The sequence below is a fragment of the Myxocyprinus asiaticus genome, chromosome 39 (assembly GCF_019703515.2).
Source record: "Myxocyprinus asiaticus isolate MX2 ecotype Aquarium Trade chromosome 39, UBuf_Myxa_2, whole genome shotgun sequence".
NCBI lineage: Eukaryota > Metazoa > Chordata > Actinopteri > Cypriniformes > Catostomidae > Myxocyprinus > Myxocyprinus asiaticus.
This window is the reverse complement of record NC_059382.1, coordinates 26,397,444-26,412,547: the sequence shown is the minus strand read 5'-3', so window position 1 is coordinate 26,412,547 and position 15,104 is coordinate 26,397,444.

Here is a 15,104-nt window from a genome sequence, read left to right as displayed (position 1 = left end):
CTTCCTGCAAGAGAGGTTGGAAGGGAGGCTGTCCCCTTCCACCTTGAAGGTGTACGTTGCTGCCATAGCAGCACACCATGACGCAGTCGACGGTAAGTCCTTAGGGAAGCATGATCTGATCATCAGGTTCCTAAGAGGCACCAGGAGGCTGAATCCCTCCAGGCTGCGCCTCGTTCCCTCATCGGACCTCTGTAGTTTTTCAGGGTCTACAGAGAGCCCCCTTTGAGCTTTGCAGTCAGCCGAGCTTAAGGCACTCTCCTTGAAGACTGCCCTCCTGACTGCGCTCACTTCCATCAAGAGGGTAGGTGACCTGCAAGCATTCTCTGTCAGCGAAATGTGCCTGGAGTTCGGTCCGGACTATTCTCACGTGATCCTGAGACCCCGACCGGGCTATGTGCCCAAAGTTCCCACCACTCCTTTTAGGGACCACGTGGTGAACCTGCAAGAGCTGCCCCAGGAGGAGGCCCTGTCGTTGCTGTGTCCGGTGCGCGCTTTACACATCTATTTGAATCGCACGCAGAACTTTAGAGTCTCTGAGCAGCTCTTTGTCTGCTTTGGTGCACAGCAGAAAGGAAGCGCTGTCTCCAAGCAGAGGATAGCCCACTGACTCATTGACGCCATAACTATGGCATATCTCGCCCAAAACATGCCGCCCCCGGTAGGGCTACGAGCCCTTTCTTCCTGTGGTGTAGAGGCTTCTTGGGCCCTGGCCAGAGGTGTCTCTCTAACAGACATTTGCAGAGCAGCGGGCTGGGCAACACCCAACACCTTTGCAAGGTTCTACAACCTCCGGGTTTCGTTGGAACCGGTTTCATCCCAGGTAGTGGCACGCATCACAAGCAGATAAGCCCAGGATAGCCGGCCGGGTGTATCGCTTGCACATAGCGCCTTCCACCTCCTTTTGAGCTGAAGACGTGCGCTGTTAATTCCGAGTAGTGTTCACAAAAGTTGTTCCCTGGTTGACTTCCTCCGAGCCCTGTGGCAGTCGAGTTTTCGGAGAGACTCGCTGCCGGCCCAGTACACGTGTAGGTGCTCTGCATGTGGCGGTTCCCTGTAAGGCTAACCCCATGCGATCTATATCTTCCGCTAATTCATTTCCCTGCTGGCAAACTGCATCTTCCTTGGGCAGAGCCCCTCTTCCCCAGTCTCCATGTTGTAGTAACTCCTCCCTCATTGGGCAGGATCTACCTTGAAGGCTCTCCACATGGTTGGAAAGACCATGTGATGTATTCTTCCACTTAAATATCCCCCCCTCTCTTGGGGCGAGGTGTGGTCTCCGCGGTGTCATCCCCTTGGGAGGGACACCCCCCGACTAGACCTTGTGGCCCAGTTGGATAATCCCCCTTCTTTTTTAGGGAGTGGAAAAAGAGAAGGGGAAAGAGGCCACGACTGGGTTAAGCCTGTCTCTATCTCTGGGTAGTCGACTTGTCCCAAAAAAGGGCCGTTCGACACTCAAAACTGTGTTGGGGGAGGTTACGTGTCGATCTGGTGTGCTGGCTATGAGGCACACAGCAAGTCTGCCCACCACACACCGCCAGTTCACGTAACACAGTTCAGCCTTGTGGCATTTTGTATAGGGACCCCTAGTGTCACTACATCGACACCAACGTTGAGTGAGTGACAGATAGGGAACGTCATGGTTACTGGTGTAACCTCCGTTCCCTGATGGAGGGAATGAGACGTTGGTCCCTCCTGCCACAACACTGAACTACCCGCTGAAATGGCAGGACCTTATATCGGCTCCTCAGCGTAAAACCTGAATGAGTGGTTGCATAACAGCTCCTTTTATACCCGTATGTTCGGGGGAGTGGCATGCAAATACCACTCGCCAATTTTCATTGGCCTTTTATCAAAGACCAGAGGTGTCTCGGGCTCCCAAGAGTGACCCCTAGTGTCACTACATCGACACCAACGTCTCGTTCCCTCCATCAGGGAACGGAGGTTACACCAGTAACCATGACGTTAATGTGAAAGGTCTTATTTTGTTTTATTTTTTTTATTCTTTTGAAAGTTCAGCTTTAAGGATCATGTTTGCAGCATGCTGTTTATGCAGAGTTAGAGGCATAAAGATAAAGGCAAATTCCAACATGCTAAAACTATGAATATATGACCATAACCCTGATATAATTTCTCCAACATTTGGGTCTTCTTATTTGGTACTTTTTCGACTATCACTAGAGCGCTACAGCAATCTCACAAGCTCAACAGAATCGATTGCCTGAGAAGTGATGGATAGAAAACGTAACTGGTAATTTGATTCGTTAATGTTGCTGACAAACCCAGATGGGTGAGAAATAGACCGCCAGTTCTAGAAGCACTGAGAATTTTACTGTCACTCCAACATTGTTATTAGGGAAAATTTGTATGTGAACCCTACTGAAAAGACCAGCTTAGAGTAGCATTAATCTCCATACTGCTTTAGGCAGGAAACCAGCATCCAAAACTCAACATGTGTTGGCCTTTTCAGCAGGGATGGTGTAAAAATTCTCCTTTCCCTTTCTTTGGAACTCTACGCTGCATGATGATGCAATGGCAACATGTCAGTGGTCATTTGGTCTGAAACCCTTATACAATTACACCAATTCATTGGCTGATGGCACTTAAGCAACGCCCCCAAGGAGCTACGTCATGGGCTCCTTATAAGCATCAGCCCATAGCCCCATCCCTCAGATTTCTTTACTTCTGTGCGACTCACATCAAAGCTAGGATTATTTCTTCCTTTTTAAGTGGTAATGCGAGGATGTCTTTCAGGAAGTGCCTACCTTTGTGTATGCAGTTCATTGTCGGTGGAGATACTCACAACATGTGTGTGAGCTGTCTGGGTTTTTGCCACATGGAGACCGCAATGGAGGGATCAGATTGCCCACAGTATGATTTGATGAATGTCTGAACACTCCGAACAAGGCTTGCTTCCTTTGTGGAGTCGGTCAAGCCACGTGTTCACTTTGGCCGTGTGTCTGCTAGTGCTACGGGACCACTCGATACGTTGGAATCCAGTGTGGAGGCCGAGGAGATGGGAGGTGAACAGCAGGCTGACATTTGGTTCTCTCTGTCACTCTCACCAAATTTGGCTCGACGTTCACCTGTGAAATTTACATATGGGCATTTGTGTCCCAGCCCCAAGGCCTGCACCACTGTTTCCTTCGGTGCTTTGGATGAGGAAGCCATGTTGATGGCGGCTTCAGATTCCAAAGACTTTGCCGAAGGCCAGGCAGAGGCCTTGCTTCCCAGCGGAGAGGTTTCTAGGTCTTTGGTAACCTACAAGGAGTTACTTGAGGTTATTACACGTGCAGTGGAGAAAATGCGCTTGGATTGGCCGGATGAGACTCATTTAGAGGAATGTAAGTCCATCCTGGATAACTGCTTTCTAGCAGGCCAACGCGTGACGACACCTCGTAGGTCTTGTAACGCTCTATTTTTCTCCAGACCTCCATCGAGAGATTTCAAAGACCTGGGATAAGCCATAATCGGCTAGGATTACAAATCAGTCAGCCTCGGAATTGATCATGTGTGTCATGCAGCAGAGCACGGTTACATTTCGGTTTCCACGATGGAAGAGACGCTGGCAGCCCGTTTGTCTGCTTCATCGGTGACCACATGGAGATCAAGGCCTACTCTTCCCTTGAAGCCTTGCAGGCTAACTTTGACTTTATTGAACAAGGCCTATCTAACTTCGAGCCAAGCTGTTCGCAGTTTTGCAAGCCTACCAAGCCCATTTTATGAGGGATTTGGATGAGGGAGCTGGACTGGACGCAGAGGCTGTCATGGAGTTGCGCCGAGATTCTGATTTGGCGCTAAGAGCTATCAAACATACAGCTTGGGTGGTTGGACGGAGCATGGTGGGCCTCGTGATGGCTGAACGCCATTTGTGGCTTATGCTCACAGACATTCGTGATGAGGATAAGGTCTTTTTATTGAACACCCCTGTGTAACTGTCGGGACTGTTCGGTGATGCCGTCAAGTTGGTGGTTCAGAAGTTCCATACTGTAAAACAGCAGACTGCCGCATTCCAGCAAATGCTGCCTCGGAAGGACTGCTCAGCGTCTGTGCAACGTCCCACCAGAGAGCTGCACAAAGCAATGGACACGAGTTTTGCGCCCCCTCCGAATTATTGGGGTCCTCGTATGTTTCCGCCACCGTGGTCGCTGCCACGAAGGACAGCAGAAGCAAGCCTGATGTGCACGCTGAGAAAAAGAGGGTGAGCCCCCATTCAGCGGATGAAACTGGACTGTGCAAACACATCCGTCTCTCCCCTGTTTGCCCTCCAGACAACATCTGGATGAGTTCACCATTATTTATGCCTCGAACGCCCGACAACCAGAACGTAGCTCCAGTCCCCCCCCCCCCCAACTTGCACTGGGGAGTGAGCGTTGAGAATTCTCAACTCAAATTTGGCCTCTGCCTCTATGACCATAGGTCTCGGGGCATGCGTAACAGAATTCGATGTACAATAAGCACAAGTGTACACAAATCACACTGTCATAAAAACCACACACTGCCCCCCCATAATAAATGCTGGGGCCATTGTAGCATACCAGCTTGTTCCCAGTTCCCCCAATGTTTACACATTCTTCCCCATTCAAAATGGCAGAAAAGAGGTTTTATCAATGAACGTCCCTGCTGTAAATACACTTCAGGGTGACTTTCATACATGCCTGTGTATAATAAAGGCAAAACATTATTAACTCCCATTACATTAGCTGCAGTAGCAGAGGTGCAAGACTCCCACTCCACTGTTACACATGGCATCTGCCAAAAGTAAGTCAAGAGCAACATCCAGTGGTTAAGCATTGTGCTACAGAGAATCATACATTAATTCCGCTGTCTGCCTGTCTAGTGGCTTGGTAGCAGTTACAGACTGTATCGAACTGGGTAATTCGAATGATAAAGCATGGTTATGTAATTCAGTTCAAGCGGGCTCTGCCGATGTTCAACAGGGTAATTCCTACAGTGGTTTCTGTTCAGGGAGCTCCGTTCTTGATTCAGGAAATTCATTCTCTTTTTCAGAAAAGGGCAATAGAGGAGATTCCCCCTTCTCAGAGAGAATGCAGTCTTTAGGCATTTTGATTTGAGGCGTTTAAATTTCACTCTAATGAAATGTCGATTCAGAATGCTGACACAAAAACAAATAATGTTACAAGTGTGGCTGGGGTACAGGTTTGTGACAATAGATTTGAAGGATGCTTATTTTCACATTCAGATTGTGTTGAAACACAGGTGCTTCCTCAGATTTGCTTTTGGGACAAAGCGTACCAGTTTCACATTCTTCCGTTCGGGCTTGCTTTGGCACCACGCACGTTCGTGAAATGCATCGATGCAGCTTTGATGCCTTTGAGGCTTCAAGGCATCCACATTTTGAATGATCTCGATGACTAGTTGGTGTTAGCTTACACAGAGGGTCTGGCTGCCCAACATCAAGATGTCATTCTCAGTCATTTAAACAATTTAGGGCTGCGAGTCAACCTAGACAAGAGTGTCCTGTTGCCAAAGTAACAGACTCTGTTTCTAGGTGTGAAACTGGACTTGCTGGTGATGCGGGTGCGTCTCCAGCTCACGTTCAGTCATTATGCCAGTGATGTGTCACCGCAAAGTGATAACGACAGGTGCCTCCTTCGTGGGTTGGGGTTCTGTGTATGAAGGTCACCCTGCTTATGGAATATGGATGGGTCAGTGGCTACATAAATTGCCTGAAGATGTTGCCGGTGCTTTTAGCATTGAGTTTTTTCCTTCTGGACATTCAGGACAGTCATGTCCTCATCCGGTTGAACAACAGAACGGTTGTGTCTTCCATCAACCATCAGGGAGGAGTGCGCTCTCGTGCCATGCTGAGGCTGGCTCATTGCACTCTTCTATGTGCGCAGAACAATGTACTGTCTCTATGAGCCGTACATGTCCCATGCCATTTAAATTTTAGGGTGGATCTCCTTTCCAGACAGGGTTTGATATCCGGAGAATGGACATTACATCCTCAGATTGCTGAACAGATCTGGAGGTTTGGCAGAGCAGACGTGGACCTGTTGGCCTCGAGCGGGATGTCACACTGTCTGAATGACACACATTCTGAATACGCCCCATCAACGAGAAGGCTATATACATATAAGTGGCATATTTTTGCCTCCTGGTTTTCAGCGCGAAATGAAGATCCAGTTCACTGACATATTGGTTCAGTGCTTTCATTTTTACAGGAGCGTTTTGGAACCAGGGTTTCCCCAGCGATTCTTAAAGTCTGTGTTGCCATTATAGCAGCTGAACACACGCATGAGAAAGGGGTTTCTATTGGTAGACATTCTCTTATCTCTCGTTTTATGTGCGGAGTGCACATGCTTAGACCCTTTCGCCCTGTTCACATCTCCTTATGGGATTTATCTGTGGTGCATGTTTCTGGTAAGTTTTTGACTCTTAAAACTGCCCTGCTTTTGACATTGGCATTATTTAAATGGGTTGGTCTGTCGATCAATCCGTTGTGTATGTTTTTCACGCCAGGGTTATCAAAGGTTGTGTAAAGACCTTGTTTGGGGTATTTGCCTAAGGTTATCTCTACATCTTTTTGATCGCAGACTATAAACTTACAGTCTTTCTCTCCTCCTTCATTTGAGTCAGATAAGAGTGAAAGGTTGCATACTGTATGCTGTGCCCTGTTAGGGCTCTGCGGGTTTATTTTGACCGCACTAGCCAGTGGCATAAGACAGAGCAGCTATTTCTATGCTTTGGTGGCATACAAGCTAAGCAGAGGCTGTCTCATTGGCTTGTTGATGTAATTTCGAGTGCTTCTGAAATGTGTGGTTTGCCTTCGCCTTTGGGTAATCAGACTCATTCTAAGAGGAGTGTGGCATATCCTCATGGGCATTGGCTAGAGTCATTAAAAAAACACAGTAGTTCACCACCAAAACAATGGAAGTCAACAAAAACTACAGTATTCGTTCACTTAAAATATTTGTTCAATCAAAATGAAGCACCACTAGCTGAAAACCAGAGGATGTGAGAACAGCGCAGGAAGCAGACTTGTGCTTGATACTGGCAGAGAAATGCATGAACTGACAGGCCAATTTTTATCTGAAACTTACAGTAAGATATTCAATATTATTTACTCGTTTGTTAAACTGTGGTATAACAGCAATATCACACCAAGCATTGTGCTGTTGTTCTTCATTAGCACAGCTGTGATATATACATATACAGTACATGTGCTGACATATGGAATTATTACACTCTAGTTCATGTGATATTGCTTAACTATTTTTTGTTTCCAAGTTATATTTCCAGGTTTAGATTTTCAATCTCTCTTGGACCCCACTATATCAGAAACAAATAATATATTTTATTTTAGATGAACCAATAAATTGAGATGCAATTGAGATTTAAAAGAGATGCAAAGAGTTAGAGCAAAGCATCATGCTACAATAATGACATAATTTTTGCCATCAAAAACCAGCATTTATGCATACAATTAGGCTACAACAAACCCAGCATGCAAGTTTATTTTCACTGCTTGGAGTGTTATGAATACTGTATTCTCTTTTTCTCAATGCGCAGTCACCTCTTTGTTTAAACACCATGCCTTGCCAGTCAACCAGTGAGAAGAAAGTTTGCCTGAATATCATCAGTAACACTGAAAATGATGTTGCAAGTACACAGTACTCACTTTTCCTTTTGTCAATATGACAAACATACTTAAATTGACAGTTGCGTGAACTTAAAGCATTTCACCATCATGTATAATTGAACATGATGCTGTCAGTGTGTTTTTATAGTGACAGCTGTTGCCTTTGTCTCTGGACTACTGCATCTGTTGTCTCTGAGTGTGGCAAGTATAAAAATCAGACTGAACAAAATGACTTCAGAGCATCCCACAACCTAGTTTATAGGCCCATTCCTGTGTATGCTTTCTTACTTTTCATTTCTACATGGCAGCTAAGTGCTGACAAGCTAAGAATGACTGCTAAAAAAAAAATAAAAATAAGTACAGAGACAAACATTTAAAGCTATGCTGTGCTTTTTTTTTTTGATCTCTTGCTGAATTTTATAAATAATTTTACAGTAATCTCATTAAGGAGCATATCTCTTTGTCCATTTATTGACCTTACAAATACTCAGGGGGAATTATAAGCAGATATGGTGAATGTAAAATAGTACCTGATTTACAAAGGGCAGACTTCTCCCTTTTTTCATAGTGTCAAGCAAGTCAGTTTACTCTGCGGCTATATTATTTCCTGTCATACAAGTACAGCTCCAATCTACTGTATTTGAGTGGGGAAAGACTGTATTTTCCAAAACATAAAAAAAAGAAAATGTCTTAGTTACTGATGTAACCTCTGTTCCCTGATGGAGGGAACGAGACATTGTGTCAATGTAGTGACACTAGGGGTTCGATCTTGAGAGCCCCAATCACCTTTGCTTAAAATAGAAAAGGTCAATGAAAACTGCAAGTGGAATTTGCATGCCATTATCCGCCCCGGATATACGGGTATAAAATGAGATGGCATGCATCACTCATTCAGATATATGCTGAGGAGCCGATAGAGAGTCCCGGCTGGTTCAGCGGCTGGTTCAGCGCAGCGGCAGGAGGGATACAGCATCTTGTTCCCTCCATCAGGGGACAGAGGTTACATCAGTAAACAAGACGTTCCCTGTCTGTCACTCACTCGATGTTGTGTCGATGTAGTGACACTAGGGGTTCCTATAGGAAATGCCGCAGGCGCAGAACCGTGTCACAAGGTACGGAAGAGTGGACATGGGCAAGCTGCTGCGTGCCTCACAGCGAGCGCTCAACCACGTTGTGACCTTCCAGCGAGTTAGGTAAGGCGTCTCCCTAGTCCCGTTAAGGGTGGAGGAGGCACTTACCCAAGTAGGCTACCGGCGGTGCCTTTCTTAATTTGCTGTTAAGCAATCTCCCACCAAGCACTTTCTAGAATAGCGCTGGGAAGTGCTCTTCCCTCTCCAGGAAGGAGAGCACTACGGAGACCACATCCTGCTGGAGGGAGGTTAACATGTGGAGCATACCTCACATGGACTTACCTACGGGGAAGTACACATATGGAATGATATCACAGGAGGATCCTATCTACAGAGAGGGTACGCAGCACAGTGGCCGAGGCAGAGAAAGCTCTGACGAGGGGAAACACAGGGTTCACCTAAGAGGAAACTGAACAGTGGAAACTCATCATATGGGATTACCAAGGGGGAATCACCATGCATGGAGCACTGAGCCCGAGCATACGGGCTCACCTGAAAAAAGGGAATACCACGAGTACTGGGCCTGGTGGCGTTACTCCTCCGCCAAGTTCGTCACTGAACAGTGCTTAAGAATTAAAGAGGTGTCCTGAGTTCACCGGGTATGGGGAACTGTTGTGAACAAAAAGGCACACATTATCAATCTGCTTGAACAAAAAAGCGCAATACAAGCGGTACACCCAACCGGCCGCCCGGTCTACCTGCTGTTACCACGTAACACTCGGGTTGAAACCGGGTCTATGTGAAGGTTATAAAACCTTGCAAAGGTATTGGGTGTAGCCCAACCCGCAGCTCTGCATATGTCTGCTAGAGAGGCCCCCCTTGCCAGTGCCCACTCTGTAGGGCAGATAGGACCACAGAGAGATCCCAAGAGGGGATCAGGCATGGTCTAGGAGGATTCAACCTCCTCACGCCTTTGAGGAACCTGTTGATCAGGTCGCGCTGTTGTGAGGGTCTCCCGTCCAGTGTATCATGGTGAGCTGCTATGGCAGCCATGTACTCTTTCAGGGTAGAGGGAGACAGTCATCTCCCCAGCTCTTCCTGAAGGAAAGACAGCACAGACCCGACAGCGCATCTCTGTGGGTCTTCCCCATGGGAAGAACACCAGTTAGCGAAAAGATGCCACTTCAAGGCATACAGCCGCCACGTAGAGGGGGCCCTGGCCTGAGTGATCATGTCTATCACCTGCTAGGTCTTCCACGTCCCGTCCAGGAGCCAGACGTGGAGATTCTAGAGGTCTGGCCATGGGTGCTGGAGCGTGCCTTGCCCCTGAGTGAGAAGGTTCTGCCTCAGGGGAATGTTCCAGGGAGGTACTACTGTCAGGAGCATCATATCAGAGAACCAAGTCCGGTTGGGCCAGTACAGCGCAATGAACAGGACTTGCTGCTTGTCCTCCCTGACTTTGCACAGGGTCTGTGCAATGAGGCTCACAGGAGGAAACGCATACTTGCATAGCCCCCGAGGCCAGCTGTGCGCCAAGGCATCTGTGCCGAGGGGGGCCTCGGACAGGGAGTACCACAGGGGGCAGTGAGAGGAGTCTTGGGAGGTGAACAGGTCTACCTGTGCCTCCCTGAATCTCTCCCGAATCAGCTGGACTACGTGGGGGTGGAGCCTCCACTCCCCGTGGAGCATTACCTGCCGTGAGAGCGTGTCCACTGCACGGTTGAGGATGCCCAGAAAGTGAGTGGCTCGCAGAGACTTCAAGGTCTGCTGACTCCAAAGGAGGAGGCAGCAGGCGAGTTGCGACCTGCGACGCAAGCGTATTGTCAGTTCAGACCAACACATGCTTGCCCTGAATCAATGGCCAAAGCCTCCTCAGGGCCAGCAATACCGCCAGCAACTCTAAGCAGTTGATGTTCCATTGGAGACACTGCTTGCCCATTGCACACAGCACCCCAGCCTAAGTTTGAGGTGTCTGTCATTACCACGACATGCCTTGAGACCTGCTCTTGGGGAACACCTGCCTGTAGAAACGCCATGTCCGACTAAGGGCTAAAAGTCTGATGGCACAGTGGTGTGATGGTCACACGCCGGGTGCCATGGTGCCATGCCCACCTCGGGACTCAAGTCTGTAGCTAGTGCTGAAGCGGTCTCATATGCATCAACCCGAGGGGGAGAACCGCCGGCGAGGATGCCATATGCCCCAGGAGCCTCTGAAATTGTTTCACTGGCGCCGCTACCTCCTGCCTGAAGGTCTTCATGACTGAGCACGTTCGGTCGTAAGACGTGCTTTGAGAGTGACCAAGTCCAACTCCATACCGAGAAAAGAGATGCTCTGCAAAGGGGAGAGCTTGCTCTTCTCCCAGTTGACCTGAAGCCCGAGTCGGTCGAGGTGCTAAAGCACAAGATCACTGTGCGCACAATAGATCTCGCGAGAGGGCTAGGATTAGCCAGTTGTCGAGATAATTGAGAATGTGTCTGCCCTGCTCCCTCAGCGGGGCCAGGGCAAAGGGCCTTTGCGACCTTGGTAAAGATGCGAGGAGACAGGGACAGACTGAAGGGGAGGACCTTGTACTGGTATGCTCGTCCCTCGAAGGCAAATCGAAGAAAGGGTCTGTGTCAAGGAAGGATCAATACGTGAAAGTGCACATCCTTCAAGTCGATGGCAGAGAACCAATCCTGATGTTGTATTGATGCCAGGATGCACTTCTGCATTATCATCCTGAACGGAAGCCTGTGTAAGACCTTGTTCAGGGCACACAGGTCCAAGATTGGGCGTGATCCTCCCCCTCCATTTGGCACGATAAAATAAGGGCTGTAAAAGCCCTTGCGTAACTCGGCTATGGGGACAGGCTGTATTGCTTCCTTCACCAGAAGTGTGGCAACCTCCGCCCGGAGGACGGAGGCACCTTCGCCCTGCACCATAGTGGAGAGGATGCCACTGAACCGGGGCGGGTGTCTGGCGAACTGGATCATGTAGCCGAGGTGAATCATCCTGATGAGCCACCGCGAAGGGCTGGAGAGCGCTAACCAGGCCTCCAGCCTCCACGACAGCAGCAGCAGCAGGGGGACAACTGGACTTACCGTGCCTGGGCAGGCTGGTTCGCGGCAAGGCACAGCAGGCACCCCACCTGGAAGACAGCCCAGGGGGGGACGTGCTGCTCAGCAAGCTCGCAACGGTGGCCGGTGACTGGGGTGGGTGAGTGGTCCCAGAGACCAGCACACTTACTTGTTCGCCGGCTGTCTCTCGACGGAGAACGAGGGAACGGGAGGTACTCGCGTTCGCCTGATTGACCGGAAAGACTTCCGGTGCCTGGCCGTTGCAAGTGCGCTGGCCCAGGGAATGAGGAAACTGCTCTTTTATCGCCGAAGCCCAGAGGGCATTCGGCGATGTAATACTCACCACGCGCTGGCCCAGGGGCGATGGTGGGGCTGGAGAGATGCCCTGAGCCAGACCGGTCAGGAGTAGTTGCCTCATCCCTGGGCAGCCCATGTCAGGACCACCTCGAAGCCCATCTGGGGTTCTTGGGGGCCAGCTGATGGGCAGTTGGAGCCGACTTCCCACGGGAGGATCTTTTTCTCTGAGGCCAATGTGCGGGCTCCGATGGTACAGGAGCCGGGGTTGGCACTGCAGGGGAACAGCTCTAGCAAGAAGCAGATGGGGTGCGGGACCTCGATGGCCTGAAGGCAGCCGGGTCGCGCCATGGCAGGATGTGTTTAATCACCTCGGTCTGCTTCCACAGCGTCAAGAACTGATGGGCAAAATCCTAGACGGTGTCGCCAAAAAGCCCCCTTGGGAGATGGGCGCATCAAGAAAGCGAACTTTCTCGGCATCACGCATGTCCGCAAGGTTGAGCCACAGGTGCCGCTCTTGGACCACAACAGTGGACATCATCTGGCCCAGGGCGTGTGCCGTGACCTTCGTTGCACATAAGGCAAGGTCGGTTGCAGTGTGCAGTTCCTGCATCAGCTCTGGGTCAGTCCTACCCTCGTGCAGATCTTTCAGCTTCTTGGCCTGGTGGACCTGCAGGATGGCCATGGCGTGCAGGGCAGAAGTGGCCTTGTAAGCCTTCGTCATTAAAGAGGAAGAGAACTTACAGGCCCTGGAAGGGAGCCATGGTCGGTCACGGCAGGTGGCTGCACCCTGTGGGCATAAATGCACCACTATGGCATGCTCTACCTGGGGAAGCTCCACCTTCGAGGGTAGTCAGAGTGGACTAGCCCACGAAGTGTGTACGGGCAGTAAAAGATGCCTTCCACGACTTCGCTAGCTCCTCGTGCACTTCCGGGAAAAAAGGCACCGGGGCGGGGCGCGGCCGTGAGTCGCGCTCCGAGCCCAGAAACCAATCATCCAGTCACAAACGCTCAGGGCAGGGTGGAGGGTTCCACTTCAGCCCGATGTTCGCAGCCACCCGGGCAAGCATGGCTGCCATCTCAGCGTCCGCCTCATCCTTTGATCTACTGCCCGTGGGCGAGAGCTCAGAAGATTCATCCTCTTCCGATAACAGAAGCCCATCCTCCGATGCCGCGAGCGAAAGCTCATCCTCATCGTGAGCCGCTGGGAGGTCCGCGGGGGCTGAGCCGGCGGAAACGCTCCCATGTCCACATCCAGATCTTGCCAGTGTTTGCCGACCCGGCCGGCTGAGCGTCAGCCCAGGATGGACCGGGTTGGGAGCAGCCGTGGTGGCTCCTTGCTTCACGAAGGAAGTGAGCCACGACCGCTACATTCTCATTGGCATGTTTTCACATCCAAAGATGCCACCCTGGTCAATGGCACATGTCGTCCATGCCTAAATCCGCTACTGATGATTCAATATGTCACAAGCCATCACGTTATCTAGTTGCAGCAAGCGTGCATGAGGGGGGACGAGCATCCCCACGACAGAGTGTGCATCAGCCAGGTGCAGTTTGCTCAAGGCAGTCGAGACATTAGCATTAATTCTACCTCTAATACTTCTCTGTATCTAAAATGTAGCCTGTAAATTAGCTATCACTGATATTATTGGGCTGCTGTGAGAGATTAATGCAATGTTAGCAATAGGGCTGGGCGATAAAACGATCTCGATATTTATTGGGGAAAAAAATCCTCACTATCGATCATAAACTTGTGAGTAATTTTCTATATTTTGCATATACTGCATGTTCTACAACCAGACCGGGGTGCTCATTACATTGATCAGGATAGCAAGACAACCACTGGTTGATCTTGATAAAATCTAAAAGATTGACTTATTTTTCTTGCTTCTGTAGCAGGCGCAGTTTTACTGACAGGGGGCTTATGTGTATGCGCTGCACTTTACTGCATGTGTGCTCCACTAATGCGCATACGTGCTTATAAGGTCAAATACACTTCAGAGTTTTGCCAATATCCCCTGCTTGGCAAGTTAATAATGAAAACACTGTCAATTATGTCTAAAGTGAACGTAAACAGTGGGAAAATTAAGCAAATTTGATAAAAATATCAGACTTTAGTGTAACTGTAGCCTAATAGTAGAGGTCTACACGGGCCTTAAAATGAAACCTGAACCCGACCCGTACAAGAGACCATGTGGTCCGACCCTACCCGACCTGAACGATACCATTTGATTATAAGCCCGAACCCAGCCTGAACCCAAAATTGCTCACTATCTTTATAATTTCTTCTCCTAGCAAGTACTGTTGCAATTGGCTGTATTTTTTGTAATCATATAGACAACATTCCTAACAGTATTGAAACAGTAAACATACAGTTTTAACAAGGCATGGCAGCCCCTCAGTACACTAGAGCAGAACGGAAAAAGCATAGCCTTACCGTTTATGCACTGAAACTTTGCTTGGTGCAGAACAATCTGGAATAATATGAAACAATCCTCCCTTTACAGCCTGAACTTTTTCAGAACGTTGAATATTTGTGACACCTGCACTAAAAACTAGACACAGCGCAAAGAATTAAATAGAGCCAGGTTCTCGGGTCCCGTCGGGCCTGAGTTGGGTTGCAAACCTCTACCTAATCAAACAACAATAAAGCGAAAAGGAGAAAACCACTCACTGCTCTTGGCTGGATAACTTTAGTAGCTTAAGAAAGTATAAATGTATTACAATTAAACAGTGATTGTTTATTAAAAAATATTTTAATAATATTATTAATTTGTAATAATACCAACCCCTGATGTAGAGAGTGTGTTAATTTGAATAATAAATTAAACAATTTATAAAAATGCTCAGCCTTTATCAAGTTTTTCTAATGCCTGATAGAAAAGTATTTACCTATAAAGAGCAATACATCAGGCAGAATATTCTCATCAGTCACAAATACAGTTCAGAAAATTGTGCATCATGCATTAGAATGAAAACACAACTATTTCAGGCCTTAAAATATACAAAAACTAAATCAATGTGTGACATTGTCTCTCAAAAGGAATACAATGTGTCCCCTCATGCACTACTTGAAGTCC